Below are 21,856 nucleotides of genomic sequence, written 5' to 3'. Positions count from 1 at the left end.
TCTCCCTTTTGCATCACCTGGGCACTTGGATCTGCCCCCTTAAGTAGTTAATACTCACCCCCCCACACACAATTATGTCCATATCCTTAAGCTCTACCATTTCCCCCATCTGTAAATGATTTTCTTGGCTGTCTTCTCCCTCTAGACTGGAAGCTCTTTGTGGGCAGGGATCATGTCAACCAACTCAATTGTATTCTCCCAAGCACTTAGTAACAGTGCTCTGCACAGAATGAACACTCAAGAAATTCCATTGATGGTTTGATTGATTGCCATCATTTCCTTTTCCTCCCAAGGGAGACCTCCCCCCCCCCCCCCCCGGCCCCCCTCGATTGGGATCAGTCACGGATCTTTATTGAGTGCTTACTGTTTGCAGAGGACAGTACTAAGCACTTGGGAGAATAACAGTCGGCAGACACGTTCCCTTCCCACGAGGAGCTTACAGCCCAGTGAGGGAGACAGACATTGATATAAGTAAACTAAGGATACCTACATAAGTGCTGTGGGGCTAAGGGAGGTGTGAATAAAGGGTGCAAATCCAAGTGGATGTTATGTCTTGTAGAAGGCATTCTTTCCTCCTTGCTCTGATAGGTGCTCCGAGCTGAGACGGCGGACATGTGGCATGTGTGTCTGGTGCCCAGGAGCCCTGGTTGGTGACCTCTCCTTGCCCCCATTCCTTTCGCAAGGAACAGTTTGTCTTCTGGTTCTCTTGCCAGTTCTGTTTTAGGCTGGCAAGTGCCTGCAGGGCCGAGGACAAGCCAACACCTGCTCTCATTCGGCAAGTCGACTGACAGAAAGCAGACCACTGGGTCCGTCTTCCCTTCTCTTTCCCTCCTCTCTCATGCTCCCTTCCCAAATGCCCACCAAGCCTTTCTGTGGGGGCAGCTGGGTTCTTCAGCTTAGCTGTCGGAAGCCATGTAGAAGCAGGGTATCTTTTATTTTTTGTCCTGCAGTTCCACTGGAAGAGGTGACGGTTTCTAAAGCTTGGTCTGGGAGCTCTGGGAATCAGGTTTGTCCTGGGCAGTAAAGGCAGGAGAAAGCAGTGCCAGGTAGAGAAAGGTGGGGCAGTCCGCTGCCTCTGGCCTGTTGGCCGAGCAGGGGATGATGCACAGGCACTGCTGGCCGGAGGTTGGAGTGAGTTCCTGCCACCTGCCATCTCTGAGCCACCATTACCCAGGGACTGCAATTACTAAATGAGCATCAGGGGAGGCCCGGACCCTTCCGGCTCCATCCAAGTGGCAGCACCAGAAAATCTGAGGATATACAGGGTGGGAGGGACCTGGCGCAAACATTTCAGGAGCCTGACAGAGCAGGCATTGGCAGCTAGGCCACTTGTACTCTCTGTAGACGAAGCTTCGGCTCACAAAGAGCTACTCCCCTCTGGATGGCCAGGTGCCAAGCCGGGCTGTCCTCAGCAATAAACTCCCAGTTTTCGGCTGGGATGAGGCATTGTCTGAGGCTTTGTTTTACCTCCTCTTTAGAAATGCTTCCTCTGGTCTCCTAGTTTTCCATTTCCCATTTTCAACTCAACACACAACAACTGTTTGGGTCTGGAGCTGTTTCACATTCTCCTCACATGCCCCATACAGTGGGGTTGTGTTAAGGTGAATATAGGAGCAAGGATGGCCTAGTGGAAAAAGCCCGGGCCTGGGAGTCAGAATAATAATGTAATGTTGGTATTTGTTAAGCGCTTACTATGTGCCGAGCACTGTTCTAAGCGCTGGGGTAGATACAGGGGAATCAGGTTGTCCCACGTGGGGCTCACAGTCTTAATCTCCATTTTACAGATGAGGGAACTGAGGCACCGAGAAGTTAAGTGACTTGCCCACAGTCACACAGCTGACAAGTGGCCGAGCCAGGATTCGAACCCATGACCTCTGACTCCAAAGCCCGGGCTCTTGCCACTGAGCCACGCTGCTTCTCAGAAGACCTGGGTTCTAATCCCAGCTCTGCCACTAGTCTACTGTGTGACCTTGAGTAAGTCACTTCACTTCTCTGGTCCTCAGTTTCCTCATCTGTAAAATGGGGATTCAATACCTGTTCTCTCTCTCCTACTTAGACTGGGAGCCCCGTGTGGGACAGGGACTGTCCAACCCGCATATACTGTATCTACCCCGGCACTTGGCCTGTAGTAAGTGCTTAGGAAGTACCATAATTATTATAATTATTATTATCATTAGAGCTACGATACCAAGAGACTATGTTCATTCATTCATTCATTCAATCACATATTCTCTCCCATTGCTTAGTACAGTGCTCTATTAATAATAATAATAATAATAGGGATGTATCTTAAGGGCTTACTACATGCCAATCACTGTACTAAGTACTGCAGCGTGGCTCAGGGGAAAGAGCATGGGCTTGGGAGTCATAGGTCGTGGGTTCGAATTCTGGCTCTGCCACTCATCAGCTGTGTGACTTTGGAGGAAGTCACTTAACTTCTCCGTGCCTCAGTCAGTTACCTCAGCTGTAAAATGGGGATTAAGACTGTGAGCTCCATGTGGGACAACCTGATACCCTTGTATTTATCCCAGCACTTAGAACAGTGCTTGGCACATAGCGCTTAACAAATGCCATCATCATTATTATTAGATGAAAATCAGATCAGGCACAGTCCCTGTCCCCTGTGGGGCTCCCAATCTAAAAAAAATTTTAAAAAAATCTTACCATCTACAGTAAGTGCTTAATACATTCTATTCCTACTATCATTTTTTTCCTTGACTCAGCTCTCTAATTCAACTTACATATTCAGATACTAAATCCTGTTGGTTCCACCTTTAAAACATCTCCAGAATTCACCCATTCCTCTCCACCCAAACCACTACCATGCTCATCCCCGCACTGATTAGATCCTGTCTTGATTACAGCTTCAGCCTCCTCCCTACTACCCTTCCTTTCCAAAATCCTTGAACGAGTCGTCTACACTCGCTGCTTAGAATTCCTTAACTCCCATCGTCTCCTGGACCCCATCCATTCTGGCTTCCGTCCCCTCCACTCTACCGAGACTGCTCTCTCTAAGGTCACCCATGACCTCCTTCTTGCCAAATCCAATGGCTCCTACTCCATTCTAATCCTCCTTGACCTCTCAGCTGCCTTTGACACTGTCGACCATCCCCTCCTCCTCCACACCTCATCTCACCTTGGCTTCACGGACTCTGTCCTCTCCGGGTTCTCCTCTTATCTCTCTGGCCGGTCATTCTCGGTCTCCTTCGCAGGCGCCTTCTCCCCCTCCCATCCTCTAACTGTTGGAGTTCCTCAAGGGTCAGTTCTTGGCCCTCTTCTGTTCTCCATTTACACTCACTCCCTTGGTGAACTCATTCGCTCTCACGGCTTCGACTACCATCTCTACGCAGATGACACGTAGATCTACATCTCTGCCCCTGTCCTCTCCCCCTCCCTTCAGGCTCGCATCTCCTCCTGCCTCCGGGACGTCTCCACCTGGATGTCGGCCCGCCACCTAAAACTCAACATGAGCAAGACTGAGCTCCTCATCTTCCCTCCCAAACCCGGTCCTCTCCCAGACTTCCCTATCACCGTGGATGGCAAGACCATCCTTCCCGTCTCTCAGGCCCGCAACCTCGGTGTCACCTTTGACTCGTCTCTCTCGTTCACCCCACACATCCGATCCGTTACCAAGACCTGCCGGTCTCACCTTTACAATATCGCCAAGATCCACCCTTTCCTTTCCACCCAAACAGCTACCTTACTGCTACAGGCTCTTGTTATATCCCGGCTAGACTACTGTGTCAGCTTTCTCTCTGATCTCCCTTCTTCCTCTCTCGCCCCGCTCCAGTCTATTCTTCACTCCGCTGCCCGGCTCATTTTCCTGCAGAAACGCTCTGGGCATGTCACTCCCCTTCTTAAACACCTCCAGTGGTTGCCTATCAACCTCCACTCAAAACAAAAACTCCTCATTCTAGGCTTCAAGGCTCTCCATCACCTTGCCCCTTCCTACCTCTCCTCCCTTCTCTCTTTCTACTACCCACCCCGCAAGCTCCACTCCTCTGCCGCCCACGTCCTCACCGTCCCTTGGTCTCGCCTATCCCGCCACGTCCTCCCGCGGTCCTGGAATGCCCTCCCTCCTCACCTCCGACAATCTAATTCTCTTCCCCTCTTCAAATCCCTACTTAAAGCTCACCTCCTCCAAGAGGCCTTCCCAGACTGAGCTCCCCCCTTTTTCCCTCTGCTCCCTCTACCCCCCCTTCACCTCTCTGCAGCTAAACCCTCTTCTCCCCCGTTTCCTTCTCCCGTCCCACCCCCTCAGCACTATACTCGTCCGCTCAACTGTATATATCTTCATCACCCTTTTTATTTTGTTTATTTTGTTTAATGAGATGTACATCACCCTGATTCTATTTATTTGCCATTGTTTTTATGAGATGTTCTTCCCCTTGACTCTATTTATTGCCATTGTTCATGTCTGCCTGTCTCCCCAGATTAGACTGTAAGCCTGTCAAAGGGCAGGGACTGTCTCTATCTGTTGCCGACTTGTACATTCCAAGCGCTTAGTACAGTGCTCTGCACATAGTAAGCACTCAATAAATACTATTGAATGAATGAATGAATGATGATCTCCCCGCTTTCATCTTCTCCCCTTTCGAGTCCATACGTCACTCTTTTGCCCAGATCTTTTTTTAACACACCATTCTGCCCTCACCCCCAGCTCCTCCAACACCTCCAATGGTTGCTCGTCCCTCTCCACGTCAAGCAGAAGCTCCTGACCATTGGTTTTAAAGCACCCAGTCAGCTCTCTCCACTATTCATCCTTTCTCCCATTACAACTCAACCCACACACTCTACTCCTCTAACACCAACCTATTCAACTCTGCTTTGTTCTCATCTCTCTCACTGCTGACCCCTTGTCCACATCCTCCCTTTGGCCTGGAACTCCCTCCCCTTTCGCATCCAACAGACTACCGCTCTCGCCATCTCCAAAGCCCTACAAAAATCACATCTCCTCCAGGAAGCCTTTCCTGACTAATCCTTCATGTCTGGATCCAATTTTCTCTCCCTACTTCATCACTTATGCCCTTATATCCATATCCCCTAAGTCCACTCCTACTCACCGTCTCCACAACACTCACGTACATAGCCTGACACTTGGTTGCTTCCCTCTCCTGTCTGTAATTTATTTTAATGTCTATCTTCCCCGTTTGTATGGTCCTCGATGGCAGGATTGTGTTTTTTCACTCTGTTGTCCTCTCCCATGAGCTTAGTTCAGTGCCCTGCACACAGTAGGTGCTCAATAAATATCACTGATTGATTAATTAAGAAGACCCAGGCCATGACCACAGCCGTGACTTCTGTGATTGTTGATCTGAGCCTTGAAGAGCCTGAAATCCTCTTCCCTTCGCTCTCCCCGCTTTGCTCCTCCCCCTTTTGCTCTTCCCCCTCTCCCACCCCAGAGTACTAATGTATATATGTACATATCTATAATTTTATTTATTTATATCGATGCCTGTTTACTTGTATTGATGTCTGCCTACCCCCCACCCCCCGCCCGGCCCCTCAGACTGTGGGCCCGTTGTGGGCAGGAATTGTCTCTCTTTATTGTCGTACTGTACTTTCCAAGCAGTAGTACAGTGCTCTGCACATAGTAAGCGCACAATAAATACGATTGAGTGAATGAATGCTGTTCTTGTCATATCATCCATGCCTTTTATTCTTTTGTTCCAATTCTCCTTCTGTGTCTGTCACCAATCCTTTCTCCACCTTCCTTTTAGATTGCGAGCCCCTAGGAGGCCAGGGAACGTATTGAGTTCTCAGTGAGGTCTCAGAGAAACAGCATGACGTAATGGATAGAGCACGGGCCTGGGAGTCAGAAGGTCGTGGGTTCTAATCCCGCCCCCGCCACTTGTCTGTGTGACCTCGGGCAAGTCACTTCACTTCTCTGTGCCTCAGTTACCTTATCTGGAAAATGAGGATTGAGACCGAGAGCCCCATCTGGGACAGAGGCTGTGTCTACCCCGATTTGCTTGTATCCACCCCAGTGCTTAGTTACAATGCCTGGCACACAGTAAGTGCTTAACAAATACCACAATTATTAGTTATTATTATTATCTGTGTACTTTTTTGCCATCATTCAGTTTGAGTCCGGGAGTTCAGAGGCCCTGGGTTCTAATCCTGGCTCCACCACTTACCCGTTGTGTGACCTTGGGCAAGTCATTTAGCTTCTCTGGGCCTCAGTTCCTACTACTGCAAAATGGGGATTTAATCCCTGTTCTCCTTCCTACTTAGACTGTGAGCCCCATGTGGACCTAATTATCCTGTATCTCCCCCAGCGCTTAGCACAGCACTTGGCATATCAATCACTCAATCAATCAATGGTATTTATTGAGCGAGCTCATTATGTGCACTGCACACAGAAAACGGTCAGTAAATACGATTGAATGAATGAATGAAAAGTGCAGAGCACTGTACTAAGTGCTTGGGAGAGTACCACAGAATTAGCAGATACGTTCGCTGCCCATAATGAGCTTACAGTCTAGAAGGGGAGTCTATTCCATACCACAGACTAGAGTCCATTGTAAGAGCTTAACAAATACCACAATTATTATTATTTTTATTGTTACATGACTTTGCACTTGGTAGACACTGAAGAAGCAGTGTGGCCTAGCCCGCTGTGTGACCTTGGGCAAGTCACTTCACTTCTCTGTGCCTCAATTATCCCATCTGTCAAATGGAGATTAAGACCTTGAGCCTCATGTGGGACAGGGACCATGTCCAACCTGATTACCTTGGATCTACCCAGTGCTTAGTGCAGTGCCTGGTACATAATAAGCACTTAACAGATACCATAACTACTTGAGAAGCAGCGTGACTCAGTGGCAAGAGGCCGGGCTTGGGAGTCAGAGGTCGTGGGTTCTAATTTCTGCTACTTAGCTGTGTGACTTTGGGTAGGTCACTTCACTTCTCTGTGCCTCAGTTACTTCATCTGTAAAATGGGGATTAAGACTGTGAGCCCCACGTGGGACAACCTAATTACCTTGTATCTACCCAGCACTTAGAACAGTGCTCAGCACATAGTAAGTGCTTAACAAATACCAAAATTATTATTATTATTACTCGGAGAAACAGCCCGGCATAGTGGCCTGCTAGTCAGAAGGTCATGAGTTCTAATCCCAGCTCCATTAATTGTCTGCTGTGTGGCCTTGGGCAAGTCACTTAACTTCTTTGTACCTCAGTTACCGCATCTGTAGAATGGGGATAGAAACAGTGAGCCCCAGGGACTGTGTCCAACCCAATTTGCTTATATCCACACCAGCGCTTAGTACAGTACCTGGCACACAGTAAGCACCTAACAAATACCACAGTTATTATTATTATTGTTATTATTATCACTGCAGGGAGAACCTTTCACTAGGCACCACTCATGTGCAGAACTATGTATTAAGTGCTTGGGAGAGTACCCCAGAAGCAAAACCCATGGTGCCTGCTCTCAGGCACTTAATGGGTGAGATAAACATTCAATAGTATTTATTGAGCGCTTACTATGTGCAGAGCACTGTACTAAGCGCTTGGGATGAACAAGTCGGGAACAGATAGAGACAGTCCCTGCCGTTTGACGGGCTTACAGTCTAATCGACGGGCTGACATAAATGGTTTAGAAATAGAGGGAGCAGGGGTTTCAGAAGAGCAAAGAAAGTAGTTCAACTAGCAGGACCGTAAGCACAACAGGGAGGCCTTGCTGAATATTTACTCACACATTCACTGAGGACTGAGCATGGCAGTCAGTACACCTGAGCGCTAAGGGTGGCCATCGGATGTCAAGTCATCTGAGCGAGGGCCGGGGCCCCCCAGTGAGAAGAAACAGAGAAGGAGGAGGGTCAGGGAGATCAGGCAGAGAGACACCACCAAACCGAGCCGAGCAATAGGAAGCTAATCCAGATGTCAAAATGACTCCTCAGAAGTAGCATGGCTTAGTGGTTAGAGCACAGTTCTGGGGGTCAGAAGGCCTTGGGGTCTAATCCAAGCTCCGCCACTTGTCTGCTGTGCAACCTTGGGCAGGTCACCTCACTGTTCCGAGCCTCAGTTACCTCATCTGTAAAGTGAGGATTAAGACTGTGAGCCCCACATGGGACAGGGACTGCGTCCAACATGATTATCTTGTATCTACCTTAGAACAGCGCGTAGAACAGTGCCTGGCACATAGTAAGTACTTAACAAATACCATTTAAAAAAAAACAACTGCTAGGAGTGGAGGCAAAGGCCAGAAAAGAGCAAGGAAGGGAAACCACTGGCGAGAGGCGCGAGAGCCTTTATAGAGGGTATGGATTTGGAGGGCTTCACCCAAATGTACCCAAACTGGAAAGGAGAAACAACTCTCTGATCAGCAAAAATAGCAAAATCTTCTTGAATGAACACAACTGCTCATCTCCGGTAATAAGGAGCCCTGACTGGAGGAGCAGAAGGCGGCAGGGGCCGCAGGGGTAGCAGCAGTCACCTAGAGGACTGACCCAGATCCAGGCAGCGGGAGGGCAGGAAACCGGATAAGCCAGTTCTGCATTTGGGGAAGTTTCTTTTTCTTTGGTCTCCATGTCCTTCCTTTGGCTTGGCTCAAAAAAAAAAAAAGATTCTGGGGAAAAATGGTCCCCTGTCCCCAAGCCTTCTTGGCTAACATGGAATAGACTGAGCAACTTCATGTGCTTCAGGCCTTCACAATATACAACCTACAACTGACAAGTGCATACACACACACACATCCACCCAACCCGGATGAAGATGCACAGGCGTAATCTGTCCTTTGGCCCAAAGACCTCAGCTGGCTTCCAATTAAAGACCCCAACGATCTGTGCAGCTTATATTGATAATCATCACCTTTATTAACCACTTACTAAAGGCTAAGCACGAGGGTAGATTCCTATTTCTTTGATCGGAAAGAGTCCCTGGCCCACACAGGGTTCACAGTCTCTCTTCTGCCTGGTTTCCAGATGAGGAAATGGAGGCCTAGAGAGGTTCGATGACTTGTTCGGAGTCACACGAGCAGGTCAGGGGCCGAGCAGGAACTAGGACCCTGGTCTCCTGACTCCCAGGCCGGTGCTCTACTAAGCCATACTGTCTCCTGCTGATGTCAGTGTCTCATTCAACAACGGGGTAATCAATCAGTGGTATTTATTGAGTGCTTACTGTGTGCAGAGCACTGTACTAAGCACTTGGGAGAGTATAATACGCTGAGCACGCTGAGAAGCAGCGTGGCTCAGTGGAAAGAGCATGGGCTTTGGAGTCAGGGCTCATGAGTTCGAATCCCAGCTCTGCCACTTGTCGGCTGTGTGACTGTGGGCAAGTCACTTAACTTCTCTGTGCCTCAGTTCCCTCATCTGTAAAATGGGGATGAAGACTGTGAGCCCCACGTGGGACAACCTGATTCCCCTATGTCTACCCTAGCGCTTAGAACAGTGCTCGGCACATAGTAAGCGCTTAACAAATACCAACATTATTATTATAATACAGTGGATAGACCCAATTCCTGCCCTCAAGGAGCTTACAATCTAATGGGGGAGGCAGACATGAAAATAAACTACAAGTAAGGAAAAAAGCAAAGTATAAGGAGACGAACGTACACGCTTAGTGGGTGGGACTACGTGCATGGGTGAGGCAGTAGGGAGGGAAAATATAGTGGTCAGGGGGGAATGAAAGGCTACTCAAATAAGGCTTCCTGGAGGAAGTATGATTTCAGAAGGACTTTGTAGATGGGGAGAGAGCTAGTCTATCAGATATGTAGGGGGACAGAGTTCCAGGCAGGAGGGAAGGCGTGAGCAAGGACTTGCCAGCTGGGGAGGAGAGAGTGAGGGACAGTCAATAGGTTGATGTCAGAGGAGTGAAGTTTGTAGGCTTGGTTGTATTGCGAGAGGAGCGAGGATAAGGGGGGAGAGCTGACTGAGGGCCTTGAACTCGATGGCGAGGAGTTTCTGCTTGGTGCAGAGAGGGATGGGCAGCAATTTGAGGCACTTGAGGAAAGGGGAGACCTGTGTACAATGATTATTATAGAAAAATGATCCAGACAGTAGAATAAAATATGAACTGGAGAGGGGAGAGGCTGGAGGCAAGGAAGTCAATGAGGAGGCTGATGCAGTAGCTGAAACAGGATATGACAAGTGTGATAGCATTCAGTTTGGATGGAGAGGAAGGAACAGATTTTGGAGACATTATGGAGGTAGAATCGACAAGATTTAGTGACGGACTGAATATGTGGGTTGTAGGAGAGCGATGAGTCAAGGATAATGCCAAGGTTGTGGGCTTGAGAGACGGCAGGAGTGCTGGTTGTGTCGACAGTAATCCTGGCTCTGCCACTTACCCTCTGTGTGACCTAGGGCAAGTCACTTAACTTCCCTGTGCCTCAGATCCCTCATCTGAAAAATGGGGATTCAATACCTGTTTTCCCTCCTACTTAGACTCTAAGTCCCAAGTAGGACCTGATTATCTTGTACCTATCCCAGCTCTTAGTACAGTGCTTGGTTCATAGTAAACATTTACCAAATGCCAGAAGAAGAAGAAGAATTAATATAAGGATTAACTGTGTGATAATTAATATAATTACAATATAATGTAATATAATTATATAGTATTAGTATTATTAGGAGGTAGTTTGAGAGGGAAGATGAAAAATTCAGTTTTGGACAATGCTTAGTTTGAGGTGAAGGTTGGACATACTGGTAGAGATGTCCTGAAAGCGGGAGGAAATGTGAGTCTGCAGAAGAGAGAGGTCATGGCTGGAGAGGGAGAGTTGGGAATCATTCACATAAAGATGGTGTGGGAGTGGATGAGCTCCCCAAGGGAGTGGTTGCAAATGGAGAAGAGAAGGAGACCCAGCACTTCTTAGACTCTGAGCCCCATGTGGGACAGGGACTGTGTCGAACCTAATTCACTTGTAATAATAATAATGATAATGTTGGTATTTGTTAAGCACTTACTATGTGCTGAGCACTGTTCTAAGCGCTTACTAAGTGCCGAGCACTATTCTAAGCGCTGGGGTATACAGAGTCATCAGGTCCCACGTGAGGCTCACAGTCTTAATGCCCATTTGAAAGATGAGGTAACTGAGGCACGGAGAAGTTAAGTGACTTTCCCAAAGTCACACAGCTGACAGGTGGCAGAGCTGGGATTAGAACCCTTGACCCCTGACTCCTAAGCCTGTGTTCCTTCCACTGAGCCACGTTGTATCTACCCCAGCGCTTAGAACAGCGTTTGACACATTGGTAAGGGATTAACAAATACCATAAAAAACAACAAAACTGAACCTTGAGGGACCCGCCACAGTTGCTGGGGGTGGAGGGGAAGGAGGGAAGAGGAGAGGAGGTTGGGGGAGACAGAGGAGGAGCCTGCAAAAGATACTAAGAGCGAGCAGCCAGAAAGGAGAAGAGCCAGGAAAGGACGGGGTCAATGAAGCCAAGGTCAGATAACGTTTCCAGGAGAAGGGGGTGGACAACAGTGCCAAAGACAGGGGAGAAGTCTAGGAGAAGTAGTATGGAGTAGAGTCCATTGGATTTGGCAAGAAGGAAGAGGAGGTCATGAGTGACTTTAGAAAGAGAAGTTTCAGAGGAGTGGAGCGGCAGAAGCCAAGTTGCAGCAGGTCTAGAAGAGAGTTGGAGGAGAGGAAGTGGAGGTAGCGGGAGTAAACAACTCCTTCAAGGATACTTGACAGGAATGCTAAGAGGGATATGGGACAGTAGCTGGAAGGGCAGTGGGAAGGAGGGAGGGTTTTTTTTTTAGGACAGGAGATATGTGGGTGTGTTTGAAAGCGGAGGGGAAAGAGCAATTGGAGTGTGAGCCGTTAAAGAAAGCAGTGAGGGAGGAAAGAAAAGTGGGCAGCCGTGCTTCAAATCCGGTGCAAAGGGATGCAGTCGGAGATGCGGGTGGAAGGAGTAGATTTCGAAAGGAGACGGGCAATCTCCTCTTGGGAGGCGGCTGGGAAGGATGAGCCAGTGGATGTGGGGTTTGGAGGGGTCATGGTCTAGGAAGGTATTGTCAGTGAAGTAGATGACGAGGTCATCGGGCGTGAGAGATGGGGGAGGGGGAGGCGGAGGTACTGGGAGTTTAAGTTGGGACTGGAACTTCAGAAATAGTTGGTGTGGCCAATGACCTGAGAATCACTGAGGGTTGGATGTCATGATGCCCAGTCAGGGTCGAGTCAAGGAAGACCCCAAGTCACTGGGTGGAAGGAAGTTCAGTCGTTTATTGAGTTCCCACGTCGATGTGCACCACCGACAGACAGGCCCCGATCTTCTCCGCGTTCAGTTCTTTTATGCTTCATTCCCCATCTCCTGCTGTGATGCTGCTTCCTTAGATCCCTCCCTCTGGCCTTCTGGGTCAGCCCGGTCCTCGTCAATGCCATCTCAGCTCCTCCTCTTCCATCCCTCCATCCGGACCTCCCTTTTGTGGTTTCCCTGTTGGGCCAGGTGCTGGGGCCAGGTTCTGGGGCCAGTCGAGGCCACGATTTTTTGGGTGGAGCTATGGGTGACCCTTACTCTACTTTCTCCACTCCCTTGCCTGCCTTCTCACAACTAGTCCTTGGTTAGCTCTGCTAGCTTTATCTCTATCGATCCATCAATAGTATTTATTGAGCACTTCCTGTGTGCAGAGCACTGTACCCGACGCTTGGGAGAGTACATTAGAACAGAGTTGGTAGCAGCATTGCCTAGTGGCAAGAGCACGGGCTTGGGAGTCAGAGAACGTGGGTTAATAATAATGTTGGTATTTGTTAAGCGCTTACTATGTGCCGAGCACTGTTCTAAGCGCTGGGGTAGACACAGGGGAATCAGGTTGTCCCACGTGGGGCTCACAGTCTTCATCCCCATTTTTCAGATGAGGGAACTGAGGCACCGAGAAGTTAAGTGACTTGCCCAAAGTCACACAGCTGGCAAGTGGCAGAGCCGGGGTTCGAACCCATGACCTCTGACTCCAAAGCCCGTGCTCTATCCAGTGGTTCTAATCCCGGCTCCACACTTGTCTGCTGTGTGACCCTGGGAAAGCCTCTTAACTTCTCTGTGCCTCAGTTACCTCATCTGTAAAATGGGGATTAATACTGTGAGCCCAACATGGGACAATCTGATTACCTTGTATCTATCCCAGTGCTTAGAACAGTCCTTGGCACATAGTAAGCACTTAACAAATACCGTCATTATTATTATTGACTAGACATGTTCCCTGCCACAATGAGCTTATAGTCTAGAGGAGGAGACAGACATTAATATAAATAAATCAATTATGGATATGAAGCAGCGTGGCTCAGTGGAAAGAGCACAGGCTTGGGAGTCAGAGGTCATGGGTTTAGGGCTTGGGAGTCAGAGGTCATGGGTTCAAATCACCACTCCGCCACTTACCAGTTGTGTGATGTTGGGCAAGTCACTTAACTTCTCTGTGCCTCAGTTACCTCTGTAAAATGGGGATTAAGACTGTGAGCCCCATGTGGGACAAACTGATTACCTTGTACCTCCCCAGTGTTTAGAACAGTGCTTGGCACATAGTAAGCGCTTACCGAATGCCATCATTTTTATTATACGAACATAAGTGCCGTGGGGCTCCTGGGGTGGTGAATATAGGGAGCAAATTCAAGTGCAGGGGTGATGCAAAAGGAAGTGGGAAAGAGAAAATGAGGGCTTAGTCAGGGAGGGCCTCTTGGAGGAGATGTGCCTTCAGTAAGGCTTGGGGCCAGACCTAAGGACCCCTCTACCCCTCCATGAGTACCTTTTGTTTCCTGGCCTAGCTTTCTTAGTTTGCTCCCCACCATAAATGCACCACTCCCTCTTCTCCACAGACTCTGTTTCCCATCTTCAATGTTAACCCTTTAGTTCCTCAAGAATCTGGACTACAGCTGGTTTAGGTGGGCAGCGAAAACCTCAGCAGTTTCCAAAGCAACTGCCAGCTGGGTCATGGCGCTCCGGCCCAGCGTCGTCAGCACCATGCTGTTGTCACTTAGTCCATCAATAGGTCCTGCACGTGAGACACCTCTGCGTGCTCACCTTCTTGCTCGTTTTCAGCCGGAGACTACTCCAAGCCTAAGTCCACAGCAGGTCAGCCCCCCTCTGTCCTTCCAGAACTACCACAAGAATAATCACTGTGGTGTTTGTTATGCACTTACTATGTGCCAAGCACTGTACTTAATGCTGGGGTACAGGAAAGATCATCAGGTTGGATAGAGCCCTTTCGCACATGGGGCTCCCAGTCTAAAAAGGAGGGAGAACAGGTATTGAACCCCCATTTTATAGATGAGGAAACTGAAGCCTGGAGAAGTGAAGGTTTTTTTTTTTAAATTGCATTTGTTACGCATTTACTGTGTGCCACGCACTGTACTAAGCGCTGGGGTACATATGAGATAATTGGGTTGGGCACAGTCCCTGCCCCACACAGAGCTCACAGTCTTAATTCCCATTTTATGGATGAGGTAACTGAGGCACAGAGAAGTTAAGTGACTTGGCCAGAGTCATACAGCAAGCAATTGGCAGAGCCGGGAATAGAACTCAGGTCCCCTGATTACCAAGCCCAGGCTCTTTCCATTAGACCATGTTGCCATGGGATCTTTTTTTCATCTGTGGGCAAACTCCATAGAATAGCTCTACCTCCATCTCTGTTCAAGCACCAGTCCCCTTTCTAAAACGCCATGTCTGAACTTCTCAGAGGGAAAGGAGTGCCAAATGGGCTGCCCACAGAGAATCCTGTTAAGGAAGCATCCCACATGCCAGAGTTTAATAATAACAATAATTATGGTATTTGTTAAGCGCTTACTCTGTGCCAAGCACTGTTCTGAGCACTGGGGTAGATACAAGGTAATCAGGTTGTCCCAAGTGGGGCTCACAGTCTTCATCCCCATTATACAGATGATGTAACTGAGGCACAGAGAAATGAAGTGACTTGCCCAAGGTCACACAGCAGACAAGTGGCAGAGCCGGGATTAGAACCCACGTCCTCTGATTCCCAAGCCTGGGCTCTTTCCACTAAGCCATGCTGCTTCCACTGGCTGGGGCATAATCTTGCAAGCAAAGACCCATGCAACAGAACTTCAACCCTTCTTATCTCCCTCTACACCCACTCCTTCGGAAAACTCATTGGCTCCCATGGCTTCACCTACTGTCTCTACACAGATGATCTGGATCCTTTAAGTACTCTTTTTTTAAAAGGAATTTAAGTGTTTACTATGTGTCAAACTCTGTTCTAAGCACTGGGGTACGCACAAGTTAATTAGGTTAGATAGGGTACCCATCCTGTAGGAGGGAGAACAGGAGAACTGAAGCCCGCAGAAGTGAAATGACCTGCCCAAGGTCACACAGCAAGCAACTGGCAGAGCCAGGATTAGAACCCTGGTCCTCTGACTCACTCAATAGTATTTATAGTATTTATTGAGCGCTTACTATGTGCAGAGCACTGTACTAAGCGCTTGGAATGAACAAGTCGGCAACAGATAGAGACAGTCCCTGCCGTTTGACGGGCTTACAGTCTAATCGGGGGAGACGGACAGACAAGAACAATGGCAATAAATAGAGTCAAGGGGAAGAACATCTCGTAAAAACAATGGCAACTAAATAGAATCCCGGCAATGTACATTTCATTAACAAAATAAATAGGGTAATGAAAATATATACAGTTGATGCCCTTTCCACTAAGCCATGCTGCTTCTCACTTGATTATTCACCCCACCCTGACTCCCCAGGGAACTTATGTACATTACCTCAGTTTGTTTATTTTAGTGTATGTCTCCCCCTCTATCCTGGGAACATGACTACCAATTCTTTTTTTATTGTACTCTCCCAACCCATTAGTCCAGTGCTCTGCACACAGTCAGCTCTCAATAAATACCATTGATTGATTGAACAATCCCTGTCCCCTCCTCCATTAACAGACCCCACTCAATCAAGCATACTTCTCCAAACTTCTCTGCACAGGCTTGGAGCAAATTAAACCCTTTGCAAATCCCATTCCCCCCCGTCCCCCACCCTCGCTCAATTAAAGGTAACACTCCAGTATTTTAAATTCAAGGGATGACAGGCCGGTGCTGCATGTCCAGGGTTAATCGGAGTTCAGGCTGTACTCTGTGAGTTACTTCTTCATTTTCCACATTTTTGCATTCAGCAGTTTCCAGACTATTACTAAGCTTGATCTGCAGATCTGCCTGAGCCACCGACATAGGTAGAACAGGAGGGGGCAGGCTTCTTAGTTAACAAAACTGAACAAATATTATTTCTTATTTTTTTAACGCTTACTATGTGCCAGGCACTGTACTAAGCCCTGGAGCAGATACAAGCTATTCAGGTTGGATTCAGTTCATGTCACACATGGCACTCACAGTCTTAGTCCCCATTTTGCAGATGAGCTGAGACATAGAGGATAATAATAATAATGATAGTATTTGTTAAGTGCTTACTATGTGCCAAGCACTGTACTAGGCGCTGGCATGGATACAAGCAAATTGTGTTGGACCCAATCCCTTTCCCACGTGGGGCTCACAGTCTCAATCCCCATTTTACAAAGGGAGGTTGATACAGTAGTTAAGGTGGGAAATGATAAGTGCCTGGATCCCTTCACAGGACTGTCTGGGAGCTGTGTGCAGCAGTCAACACAGGCAGAGGACCTTCATTCATTCACTCATTCATTCAAATGTATTTATTGAGCACTGGTGACCTCTGAGAGGGTGTTTTCTTTGGAGTGAAGAGGACAGAAGCCAGATTGGAGGGGGTCAAGGAGAGAACTGGAGGAGAGGAATTTGAGACAGTGGGTGTAGCCAACTTGTTCAAGGAGTTCTCTTCCCCTCTTCAAAGCCCTACTGAGAGCTCACCTCCTCCAAGAGGCCTTCCCAGACTGAGCTTCCCCTTTTCCCTCTGCTTCCTCTCTGCTCCCCCTTTACCTCCCCTCAGCTAAGCCTCCTTTCCCCCCTTTCCCTCTGCTCCTCCCCCTCTCCCTTCCCCTCCCCTCAGCACTGTGCTCATTTGTATATATTTTATTACCCTATTTATTTTGTTAATGAGGTGTATATCCCCTTGATTCTATTTATCGTGATTAAGTTGTTTTTGTCCATCTGTCTCCCCCGATTAGACTGTAAGCCCGTCAATGGGCAGGGATTGTCTCTATCTGTTGCCGAATTGTACATTCCAAGCACTGAGTACAGTGCTCTGCACATAGTAAGCGCTCAATAAATGCTATTGAATGAATGAGTTTGGAGAGGAATGGTAGGAAAGAGATGGGGTGATAACTGGAAGGAGCCGTGGGGTCAAAGGAGGGTTTTTTTAGGATAGGGGAGACATGGGTATGTTTGAAAGCAGTGGGGAAGAAGCCATCGGAGAGTAAACTGTTGAAGACAGCTGTTACGGAGGGAAGAGGGGAGGGGGCAAATGTTCTGATAAGGTGTGAAGGAATGGGGTTGGATGTGCAGGTGGAGGGGGTGGCTTTTGAAAGGAGGCAGGAGATCTCCTCTAGAGATAATGCTGGGAAGGATGGGAGAGTTGAAGAGGGGACCTGAAGGGGGAGGGACAGAGGTGATTTTAGGGAGCTCATGCCCAAGAGTGTCAATTTTCTTAATAAAATAGATGGCCGGGTCATTGGGGCACTCCAGGGGCAGTGACAGCCAGCCCCAACACCAACGGGAGCATTTCCACCCCCATCCTAGTCTTTACCGGAGGCCAAAGTTCTGAGGTAATGGGGATGAGAGTCAGATGGGGAGGTGATGAACTTTCCTTTTCAGGAAAGTGACTGAGGCTCAGCCTAGAAGTGGCCCCCAACTCTGCTCCTCCAGAACCAATGGGGTGGAGACACACACACATGCACACACACGTGCCCATGCGCATGCACATACACACACACACATACACACACACGCACGCTAACTGGTACACCCTGCCCTTCTGACACCAGATCCTCACTTTCCCAGGATTCATTCATTCATTCATTCATTCATTCATTCAATAGTATTTATTGAGCGCTTACTAAGTACAGAGCACTGTACTAAGTGCTTGGAATGTACAATTCGGCAACAGATAGAGACAATCCCTGCCCAATGACGGGCTTACAGTCTAATCGGGCTGGAGGAGTCCTCTTCACAGTCAACTGAGCTCCTGGAGGGAAAAGGGGAAACAGAGAAAGCGCTCCTAAAGCTCCACCAGAATGATTCCTCTTGCCTCGTATAATCTTAACCCATTTGGGGCCAGAGGGCTGCAGGTGACTTAGAGTGACACAAACTCTCATCTTCCCCAGAGAAAAAGCCCAGGTCACCTGCAGTCTGGTCTTGTAGTACTATTAGTCCTATGATCTTTCTGAAGTGCTCACTCTATGCAGAGCACGGTACTGAGCTTTGAGATAAAACAAAAATATGCGGGTGGGAGTAAGAGATGGTCCCTCTCCCTCCAGGGGCTCCCAATCTGAAAATATGGTGGGAAAGGATTTGGTGACAGACACGCAAGGAAAGGTGAAGTAAAATAAAGCGCAAACCACATAAAAGTGCAGAGTCCAACAGGTCCAGTCACGTCCAAAGCTCCCCCAAATTCTAAAATCCAGAGAGGCTGCACCCTGCCACTGCTGAAATCCCCCTCAGCTCAGCATGCACGGGGGCCCTGGTCGGGGGAGGCGGGGAGGGAGCATAGTGGAAAGGAGGCAGTCTCATATAAAGAGTTGCGGAGGGGTGTTCTGCTGCAGTTGAAATCCCCTGCTCTGATACCTAGGCCACCTTTAACTGGTGAGAGAGTCTTACTACTTTTTTCTCTCTCTCTCTTTATCTCTCTCCCTTTCTCTTCCATACCCACCAGGGACTCCCTTTTGCTCTAAAATTTGCCCTAAGGCCACAGTGAGAGAGGGCTAAGCTGTCTTCAACTGTCAACCCCTTGAGCGGAGGAATCTCTCAAACTGACCGTACTCTTCCAAGCGTGTAGTATAGTACCCTATACACAGTAGGTGCTCAATAAATACTTTTGCTTGATTGATTGAGGGACTGGTTCCCCAAAGCTCAGATTAGCATGAGAAGCAGCATGGAGTAGTGGATAGAGTCTGGGCTTGGGAATCAGAAGGTTATGGGATCTAATTCTGACTCTGCCACTTGTCTGCTGTATGACCTTGGGCAAGTCACTTAACTTCTCTGTGCCTCAGTTACCTCATCTGTAAGATGGGGATTGAGACTGTGAGCCCTACATGGGATCAGGACTGTGTACAACCTGATTTGCTTGTACCCACCCCAGCGCTTAGTGCAGTGCCTGGCACATAGTAAGCATTTAATAAATACCATTATTATTAATAATAACTATTATTATTAACTATTAATAATAATTGTGATTATCAGCCTATAAGTGCTGAGTCGATGGTCTGCAGGTTGAGTTGGGCTAGGCCACGTTTGGGCCCATTACCATGGTGATGGTGTTGCAGTGCATTCTGGGATGACATGCTATACAAACCCTACCCAGCAAACAAACTCTATCTCAAGTTGCTCAAACTTCCCAAGACTCATTTATTATTATTATTATTATTATTAATAATAATGATGTTGGTATTTGTTAAGCGCTTACTATGTGCAGAGCACTGTTCTAAGCGCTGGGGTAGATACAGGGTAATCAGGTTGTCCCATGTGAGGCACACAGTTAATCCCCATTTTCCAGATGAGGTAATTGAGGCACAGAGAAGTGAAGTGGCTTGCCCAAGGTCACAGCAGACAGGTGGCGGGGTGGGGATTAGAACCCACATCCTCTGACCCCCAAGCCCGGGCTCTTGCTGCTAAACCACGCTGCTTCTCCCTGTACTAAGTGCTTGGGAGAGTATAATATAAAGAGTCAGTAAACATTCATTCATTCAATAATATTTACTGAGCGCTTACTATGTGCAGAGGACTGTATTAAGCGGTTGGAATGTACAATTCGGCAACAGATAGAGACAATCCCTGCCCAGTGAGGAGCTCACAGTCTAAAGTGGGGAGACAGACAGCAAAGCAAAAGAGAACAAAACAAAAACAAGACATCATCAAGATAAATAGAATCAAGGAGATATACACCTCATTAACAAAATAAATAGGGTAATAAATAATATATACAAATGAGCACAGGGGGGAGGGGAAGGGGGAAGAGCAGAGGGTGGGGGGATGGGGGGGGCAGAGGGAAGCAGAGGCATGATCCCTGCCCACAGGGAGTTTACAGTCTAGAGCCTCATCTGTAAAATGGGGATTCAATCCCTGTTGTCCCTTCCCCCTAGATGTAGATTGTGAGCCTCATGTGGGACGGGGACTGTGTTCGATCTGATTATCTTATATCCACTCCAGCTTTTAGAACATTGTTTGACATGTAGTTAGTGCTTAACAAATACCGTAATTATTATTATTACTGTGAGGCCCTGGTAGGACAAGGACTGTGCCTGACCTGATTATTTTGTACCTGCCCCAGTGCTTAGTTTAGTTCTTGGTGCATAACAAATACCCCACTTGTCATTATGATTATTGTTACTAATAGTACTATTGTTTCTATTATTATTGTTAAGCGCTTACTATGTGTTAAGCACTGTTCTAAGTGCTGCAGTAGAGACAAGTTAATCAGGTTGGTCACAATCCCCGTTCTACAGGGGGGTCACAGTCTAAGTAGGAGGGGGGACAGATATTAGATACCTGATTTACAAATGAGGAAACAGAGGCCCAGAGAAGTGAAGTGACTTGCCCAAGGTCCCACAGCAGACAAGTGAATGAATGAATGAATGAATGAAAGTGGAAGAGCCAGGATTAGAAACCGGGTCCTCTGACTTCCAGGCCCGTGCTCTTTCCACTAGGGCCACGCTGCTTCTCAGCATGGGCCGTGAAATTAAGGCTCATGCAGGACTCTACCACCTGGTAGCGGAAGGCCTGAAAGTGCCATGGCAGGGGAAAGTTGCTGCTGTGGGGGTGGGGTAGCCTCTGACACCCTCAGGATTACCAAAGAAATGCGTGACACTACACGCTCTGGGCCGAGCTCACAATCTATTGTGATAATGTTCCAAACAACATTTTACTGAAGTGCTGTCCATATGTGACTCGAGTTCATATGGTTCTAGAATGTCTCCTTGGGGCAAACACTGACCCTTCCTCTCTCTCCAGAGTCTCTAAGTCCCCTTCCCAGGTCAGTGTGAACACCTCTAGCCTCGCATCTGAGCCGCAGCCAAGGGAGGCTCGGCCCTGAAAAAAAAAACGGTCACAACAGCGCTGATATCATATCGGAGCCGGACTGAGGACAAGCCAGCTGGAAACCAAACTGACACCATGGCCTACAACCGAATGACCGGCTGCCCTATGCTGGGACCCCATCCGTGGGCTTGTGACCTTTTGTTCCATCTAGAAAATGGTGAGGGCAAGAACGGATCAGTGCAGCTGCAATGAAGCTGTCAGCCGACCGGCAACTTTTCATTCATTCATTCATTCATTCATTCATTCATTCATTCATTCGTATATCTTGAGCGCTTACTGGGTGCAGAGCACTGTACTAAGTGCTTGGAATGTACAATTTGGCAACAGATAGAGACAATCCCTCCCTAACAACGGACTCACAGTCTAAAAGGGGAAGACAGACAGCAAAACAAAACAAGTAGACATGCATCAATACCACCGAAATAAATAGAATCATAGATATGTACACATCATTAATAAAATAAAGTAATAAATAATATGTACAAACATACACAAGTGCTGTGGGGAGGGGAAAGGGGTAGAGCGGAAGAAGGGAGTCGGGGCGATGGGGGGGAGGGGAGGAGGGGCAGAGGGAAAGGGAGGGCTCAGTCTGGGAAGGCCTCCTGGAGGAGGTGAGCTCTCAGTAGGACCTTGAAAAGGGGAAGAGATTAGTTTGGCGGAGGTGAGGGGGAAGGGCATTCCAGGTCAGCGCTAGGATGTGGGCCAGGGGTCGACGGCGGGACAGGTGAGAACGAGGCATCGAGAGGAGGTGAG

This window comes from Ornithorhynchus anatinus, unplaced genomic scaffold (genome assembly GCF_004115215.2).
Source record: "Ornithorhynchus anatinus isolate Pmale09 unplaced genomic scaffold, mOrnAna1.pri.v4 scaffold_93_arrow_ctg1, whole genome shotgun sequence".
In the NCBI taxonomy this organism is placed as follows: Eukaryota; Metazoa; Chordata; class Mammalia; order Monotremata; family Ornithorhynchidae; genus Ornithorhynchus; species Ornithorhynchus anatinus.
Note: the sequence above shows the minus strand (reverse complement) of the source record.